Consider the following 8111-nt stretch of genomic DNA (forward strand, 5'->3'; position numbering starts at 1 on the left):
ACTGACCCCCATACTGACGGTACTGGTCCCTTATGGTCGTTGCAGCCGGTCAACCCCACTCTAATGCCCTCAATTCTGGACACTCCTACTTATATGGTCCTTAGATTCAGATTCAGATTCAGATTCAATTTTAATTGTCATTGTCAGTGTACAGTACAGAGACAACGAAATGCATAGATAAGGGACATATAAGACATTCAAACTGATGATAACAGCTACTATAGTTTTTATTTAATATATGGTCCCTAGATAAGGGACGAATCAGATATTAAACTGATAAGAACAGATACTTACACTTGATCTTAGCCAAAAGGCCCAGAAGTGATTATTGTAACTAAAAACCCCGCTGGGACCGACCCTGGTACTCACATACTGGTCCCTTGTAGTAGATTGCAGCCAGTCAACTGCAAAATCCTTTGCTGCCGAGAAATGAATTTTCTCACCGTGCTGGAGCGAAGTTGGGCACCGGTGTTTTCCCTCTCCGGGAATCGATGTGCCCATGCTGCTCCTGCCGCTGCCAGCGCTCCTGCCGTTGTCAGTGCTCCTGCCGCTGCCAGTGCTCCTGCCGCTGCCAGTGCTCCTGCCGCTGACAGTGCTCCTGCCGCTGCTGCCGCTGCCGCTGCCGACTGCCGTTACTGCTCTCCTGCCGGCTGCCTGCACTCCGCGGTTCTCCCGCCGGCATTCTGCAGCTTACATGGACCCAGTCCATGTCTGCACCTAAAGGTAAGTGGAAGGAAACGCAGAGTCTCCTACCTGCGGTTCCCGACTTTTATTCTCCCGCTGGTGAACGTTGTTCCCTGCGTGTCGGGTTCGAGCCGCTCGGACCGACCCCGGTGTTCATGGGCCTGGTCCTTCGCGGCAGTTCCTGTACCTATGGATCCCCTGGACCAACCCCGGTGCTTACCTTTTGAAGAAGGTTTTCAGCCCGGACGTCCAGTTCCTACTCCATAGTGCCGCTGCACTCGCTGAGCGTTTCCAGCCCTGCTGTGTACCCCGGGTACTTACAGCGCTGGTCCCTGCTCTCTGTCCCGCAGCCTTCGCGCTGGCCGCTAGCGACTGTTCCAAGCCAGTCTCGCTTGAGACTGGCATACAGGACCTCTTTGCTTTGCTTCCCGCCCGGCCGAGAAGTGAATTTTGCCGGTGCGGGAGCAAAGTCGGGCACAGGTTGTTCCCCTGCAGGGAAACTCGTGCTGTTGCTGCTGCCGGCTGCTCGCCCTCCACGGGTCTCCCCGCCAGCTTTCCGCAGCCTCCTAAAAGGTAAGTAGAAAAAAGGAACGCAGAGTCTCTTACCTGCTGTACCCGACTTTCAAATTCTCCCGCTGGGGAACGCCGTTCTCACCCCTGGTGTAACTCGTTGCAATGCGTGTAGCGATATGACACGCATGCGTGGAAGCGGGGTTCTTCACGAAGTCACTCACGTGACTCTGAAGTAAAATGCAATAAAGGAATGAAGTGCAGCTAAGAGTATGACGGCTGCACAGCACTTCTGGAGATTGGGTTGGAAGAGAGATGTGGAGAGAGGAATTGCAGATGCTGGTTTAAACCAAAGACTGACACAAAAGGCTGGCGAAGGGATGATTGTTTCAGGAGTCTCATAGCAGTGGGGAAGGAATTGTTCTTAGGTTTAGATGAGTGGGCTTTTGTGTTTCTTCTCCAAGTAGGCAGAAGTAAGAAAGGAAGAAATGGCCAGGTATTCTTGATGACACTCATTGCCAGCCTTTCTGGTGCAACACCCTGTAAAGGTGGACTGGGTGGAAGGAAGTGACTGGGCTGTATTCACCACTCTGCAGATTGAGGTGGTCACGGTGGCACAGCAGTAGAGTTGCTGCCTTACAGCGCTTGCAGCGCCGGAGACTCGGGTTCGATCCTGACTACGGGTGCTTGTCTGTACAGAGTTTGCACGTTCTCCCCGTGACCTGCGTGGGTTTTCTCCAAGATCTTCGGTTTCCTCCCACACTACCAAGACGTACAGGTTTGTAGGTTAATTGGCTTGGTATGAATGTAAAATTATCCCTAGTGTGTGTAGGGGAGTGTTAATGTGCGGGGATCGCTGGTCGGCGCGGACTCGGTGGGCTAAAGTGCCTGTTTCCATGCTGTATGTCTAAACTAAACAAAGGACAAGGCTAACACAAAACCAGATCCGAGCAGAACCTGAATTTTTTGGTGTTTTACACAATCACTAAATAACCTGCTTTTTTTTTGTCTTTTAACCATTAAAACTCAGTGCCAGCAATTGGTGCCATCCATGTAGGTTACATTTTCATTCATTTGGCTTTAACACCATTGTATGGGAATTTTAAGTAAGTCGTGTAGCCTATAATCTAATCCTATTTTTTTGGGAGAAGTGTTAGTCAATGTTATGTTGAAGAAGGAAGGGATTTTAAATGCTAAATGTTGTATTTTAGTATGTTAAGGTCGGACTTATCGGTAATAAAGAAAGCAAACACAATGCTGGCTAGCATTTATTTCAAGAGGGCTTGTATACAAACGCAGGGATGTAATGCTGAGGCACTGGCCAGGCACTGTTCAAGCCGCATTTGGCGTATTGTGAGCAATTTTGGGCACCATATCTGAGTGCTGGCTCTGGAGAGAGTCCAGAGGAGGTTTACAAGAATGATCCCAGGAATGAGAAGGTTAACCTCTGATGAGGGTTTGTTGACACTGGGCCTGTACTCGCTGGACAATAGATGAATGAGGGGGGACCTCATTGAAACATACAGAATAGTGAAAGGTCTGAAGAAGGGTCTCGACCCGAAACATCACCCATTCCTTCTCTCCAGAGATGTTGCCTGTCCCGCAGAGTTACTCCAGCATTTTGTGTCTACCTTCGATTTAAACCAGCATCTGCAGTTCTTTCCTACACAGAGTAGTGAAAGGCTTGGATCGAGTGGATGTGGAGAGGATATTTCCACTAGTGAGAGAGTCTAGGACTGGTCATAGACTTAGAATTAAAGGACGTTCTTTTAGGAAAGAGATGAGGAGAAATTTCTTTAGTCAGAGGGTGGTGAATCTGTGGAATTCTTTGCCACAGAGGCTGTGGAGACCATTAGTGGATATTTTTAAGGCCGAGCTAGATAGATTCTTGATTAGAACAGGTGTCAGAGGTTGTGAGGAGAAGGCAGGAGAATGGGGTTGGGAGAGAGAGATAGAGCACCCATGATTGAATGGCGGAGTAGACTTGATGGGCCAAATGGCCTAATTCTACTCCTATCGCTTATGATCTTTTGACCTTACACAGTAAATGACAGGGCGCTGGAGAGTGCTGTAGAACAGAGAGACCAAGGGGTACAAGTGTATAGTTCCCTGAATGGGACTTTCTTCTTCTTCTTGCGTATGGCGTGCACAGCCTAAAGTTGTAGGACAACATGTTCTATTTGACCTTATTTGATTGGGCATGCCAGGGTGATTGCATTCGTTGAAACAGGGCAGACCACGTGAAGGTTGCAAACTCCCACCCCCCCCCGAATGTGTCAATGCCGGTCGACAGGGTGAACATAGAACATAGAAAATAGAACAGCAGAACAACACAGTAGTGGAATAGGCCTTCGGCCCACGATGTCTGTGCTGAACATGATGCCAAGTTAAACTAATGTCCTTTGCTTGCACATGATATGCACCCACTCCCCCCCCCCCCCCCCCCCCCCCCCCCCCCCCCCTTTCCTGCATATCCTTGTCCCTATCTAAAACCCTCTTAAATGCTACAATCATTCCTGCAGCTACCTCCATCCCTGGCTGTGCGTTCCAGGTGCCCATCACTCTCTGTGCATAAACACGTGTGTAAAAACACAAGGTAGACACAAAATGCTGGAGTAATGCAGCGGGACAGGCATCATCTCTGGAGAGAAGGAATGGGTGGCATTTCAGGTTGAGACCCTTCTTCAGACTGATGTCAGGGGAGTGGGCGGGACGGAGATAAAATGTAGTTGGAGGCAGTAAGAATGGTAGGAGAACTGGGAAGGGGGATGTGATGGAGAGAGAGGGAAAGCAAGGGAGACTTGAAATTAGAGCAGTCAATGTTCATACCACTGGGGTGCAAGCTACCCAAGTGAAATATGGGGGTGCTGTTTATATGTAAAAACACATGTATCTCATAGAGTTGTGGAGCGATACAGTGTGGAAACAGGCCCTTCGGCTCAATTCACCCACACCGGCCAACTATCTCCCAGCTACACTAGTCCCACTTGCCTGCAGTTGGTCCATAACCCTCCAAACCTGTCCTATCCATGTACCTGTCTAACTATTTCTTAAACGATAGAATAGTCCCAGGATCAACTACCTCCTCTGGCAGCTTGTTCCATACACCCACCACCCTTTGTGTGAAAGAATTACCCCTCAAATTCCTATTAAAACTTTTCCCCTTCACGTTGAACCTACAGTATGTCCTCTGGTCCTTGATTCCCCTGCTCTGGGCAAAATACTCTGTGCATTTACTCGATCTATTCCACCTGGCCAATCGTTTCCGGATCCTGCTGCAATCGTTCACAACCATCTTCACTATCTGCAAAACCACTAACTTTTGTATCATCAGCAAACTTGCTAATCTTGCCCTGAATGTACTCATTCAAATCATTCATTTAGCTGACAAACAGTAATGGGCCCAGCACCAAACCCTGAGGCACACCACTAGTCACAGGCTTCCAGTCTGAGAAGCAACCTTCCACCACCATCTGCTTCCCTCCATGGAGCCAATTTGCTATCCATTCAGCTATCTTTCCTTGAATCCCATGCGATCTAACCTTCCAGAGCAGCCTATTATGTGGAACCTTGTCAAACGCCTTACTGAAATACATGTACTAGGTATGTTGCAAAGCGTACCTGAAGCGTTGCTGAAAATCTGTCGCTGCGGGTGTGCGTGATTTTGGCGACGTTTAGAGGGGGGCGGGTTTAAAATGTGATTTTCTCTAGGCTGTTCCAATTGAAGATGTTCAGCCTAGTTAATTATTAATGAAAAATCGCTGGAAGACCCCGTCGCAAAAGCTATTATTAGTTTTAAAGGCCTTGTATAATAGTTATAGTAGTTTAAAAATCAATCTCTAAACCCGCGACCACCGGCAGTCGTCAGGGTCGCATAGAGCAGACAACAGAAGGTAGGCTGTTTATTTTTACATTAAAAAGGGCTTCTTAAGATCCCTTTATACAAAGTTTAATATTGCGAGTAGCTCATTTTTGGCCCCATTATATCCCGCAGTATTTTTCTGGGCATTTGAGGGCACAAATCTACCGCAATGTGAATGTTCTAAACCAGTGCGTTCACAGGATCCCACTAGAAAGCTGATTTAAATTGACTTTAATTTACAGCAATTGAACACTAAATTCCTTCCATTTGGCCTATAAATTAATGTAAATGAGATTTCAAAATCATGTTTTATTGTGAATTATTTATGAATATTATTTGGACACTTAGGCTATTTAAAAATGTTAATCATTTATTAAGAAATGGATAGATGTTTAGATCTAGTAATTGAAGTTTGAAATTAGCTACAATTGGGTAACTAACTAATTATATGCTTTAATTTCAGGTCATCCAAGTAAGATTATTTTATATTTGTTTCAGAATGGTTCAATCTATGATAACTGAAAATTTCATTCAGTTCTCTTAATTCTTAAGAAGGTTATGGGCTTTTGACTGCACACGATCATAGGGAACAAGATGCTAATTTCCGAGTATGAAAATGGCCATAACTTTTTAAATACTTGAGATATGAAAGTGAATTAGGTGTCAAATTAAACTTCTTTTTATGCTTTATCTGATGGGATAAATTACAGACTTGATTTTTTAAATGTCAAAATTTTGTAACATTGCTACATGCCTTGGATATATCTGCTACATGTACACAACACCTACAGCTCTACCCTAATCGACCTTTTTGGTCACGTCCTGAAAAAAATCAGTCAGATTTGTGAGACACAACCTCCCACATAGAAAACCATGCTGACTATCCCTACGCAGCCCTTGTCCATCCAAATGCCCATATAAACTATCCCTCAGAATACTCTCCAGTAACTTACGAACTACAGATGTTAAACTCACTGGCCTATAGTTCCCAGCATTTTCCCTGCAGCCATCTTGAAAAGAGGCACAACATTTGCCACCCTCCGGTCTTCCGGCACCTCTCCTGGATTTTAAGGACGACTTGTAAATTTCCCGCAATTTTTTCTCTAGTTTCCCGCAATGTCCTTGGATATATCTGATTTGTCTGCCTTCAAACACGGCAGTACATTCAGTTCTTTTTCAATGGTAACCTTGACTGCTCTCATGACACTTCCAGTGACTGCTCCAATTTCCTCCGTCCTACTATCTTTCTCCTTGGTAAATACAGAGGAGAAATACTCATTGAGAACCTTGCCCATCTCCTGTGGAACCACACAGAGGTGATCGCTTTGATTCTTGAGAGGTCCCTCTCTCTCTCTAGTTACCCTTTATCCCCTTATGTATTTATAAAATCTTTTGGGATTTTCCTTAATGCTACCCACCGGAGCTGGCTCCTTTTTGCCCTTATGATCTCCTTTTTCTGTTTGCTCCTTAGTACCCAAAACTCTTCCAGGGATGTACTTGATCCCAGCTGCCTTTCCCTGTCCCATGCATCCTTCTTGTTTTTGACTAACGTCTCAATTTCCCTCATCAGCCAAGCTTCCTTACATTTGCCTGCTTTGCCCTTCACTCTAACGGGGACGTACATATCCTGAGCTTTCTTCAGCACACTTCTAAAAACATCCCACTTGGCCGATGTTCCTTTCCCCTCAAATAACCTGCTGCAGTCAACTTGAGCGAGACCTTCTCTCATGCTCTCAGTTGGCCAAACCCCAGTTGAGCATTTTAACACGTGGACCCTCTTCGTCCCTGCCAATAACTTTCTTAAACCTAATCGAACTGTGGTCACTGGTCCCAAAAGGCTCCTCCACAAACACTTCATTAACTTGCCCTTCCCAATTTCCCAATACTAGATCCAGCGTTGCCCTCTCATGTGTGGGGGCCTCTACATACTGTTTAAGAAAACTCTCCTGAACACTTTTGAGGAATTGCACCCCATTTAAACCCTTCATGCTATGATTTTCCCAGTCTATATTGGGAAAATTAAAGTCCCCTTCTACCACAACCTTATTTGACCTGCAGCTGCCTGCAATCCCCTGGCACATTTGTTCTTCTAAATTCCTGTTGACTATTTGGGGGACTGTAGTGCACCCCCAACAAGGTGATCATCCCTTTCTTGTTCCTCAGCTCCACCTATATAGCCTCACTAGATGAACTGTCCTTCTTGTCACCTCTGAACACAGCCGTGATATCTTCCTTAACCAACAATGGAACCCCTCCCCCTCCTCTTTTTCCACACCCCTGTCTCTCCTGAAGCTCCTGTACCCTGGAACATTGAGCTGCCAGTCCTGCCCCTCCCTTAACCAAGTTACAGTCATGGCTACAACGTCCAAGTCGATCCGTACCTATCCATGCCCCAAGCTCATCTGCCTCACCCGTCAAGCCCCTTGCATTAAAATACGTGCAGTTTAAACTGTCCTTCCTTGCTCTCTGTCTTTCACCTGCCTATTCTGTCCACTAACCTTTCCCACACCACCCTCCATACCAACTTCCAGCCTCTCTCGTGCCTCTGTCCAGCAAGACATCCCACCCCCCTGCCTGTCTAGATTAAATCCTCCGTGAAGCATTAGCAAACCTACCCGCTAGGATGTTGGTTCCCTTTCCATTTAGGTGTAACCCGTCCCTTTTATACAGGTCACTCCTGCCCCGGAAGAGATCACAATGATCCAGAAATCTGATTCCTTGCCCCTGCAGCCACATATTCATTTTGCCCATCTTCCTATTCTTATCTTCACTACTAGCACGAGGTACTGGAAGTCTAATCTTAAAGCTATGCCCCCTTGATGTTTTCACCTTGAGACAAAGCCTCTGACACAATCAGTTTTTACACAATTTTATATATACATATACAGTCACCCTTCAGTCTTCAGTGCTCCAGCGAAAGCAAACCATGGTGGTGGTGAAGGTTTGGCACACTTGCTCTTGCTGGTTAGTCCATTGAGTACAAAAGTTGGGACATTATGTGGAATTATGACAGAATGTGGAATGCACTGCTCCAATGAAGAGCACAGATGCAAAC

At 46.2% G+C, this 8111-nt stretch overlaps 1 pseudogene; it reads right to left on the bottom strand.

The window, feature by feature from the left end:
* Positions 1 to 219: 219 nt before the first annotated feature.
* On the bottom strand, positions 220 to 326 carry LOC129693424 (U2 spliceosomal RNA; annotated as a pseudogene).
* Positions 327 to 8111: the final 7785 nt, after the last annotated feature.

The sequence above is a fragment of the Leucoraja erinacea genome, chromosome 2 (assembly GCF_028641065.1).
Source record: "Leucoraja erinacea ecotype New England chromosome 2, Leri_hhj_1, whole genome shotgun sequence".
In the NCBI taxonomy this organism is placed as follows: domain Eukaryota; kingdom Metazoa; phylum Chordata; class Chondrichthyes; order Rajiformes; family Rajidae; genus Leucoraja; species Leucoraja erinaceus.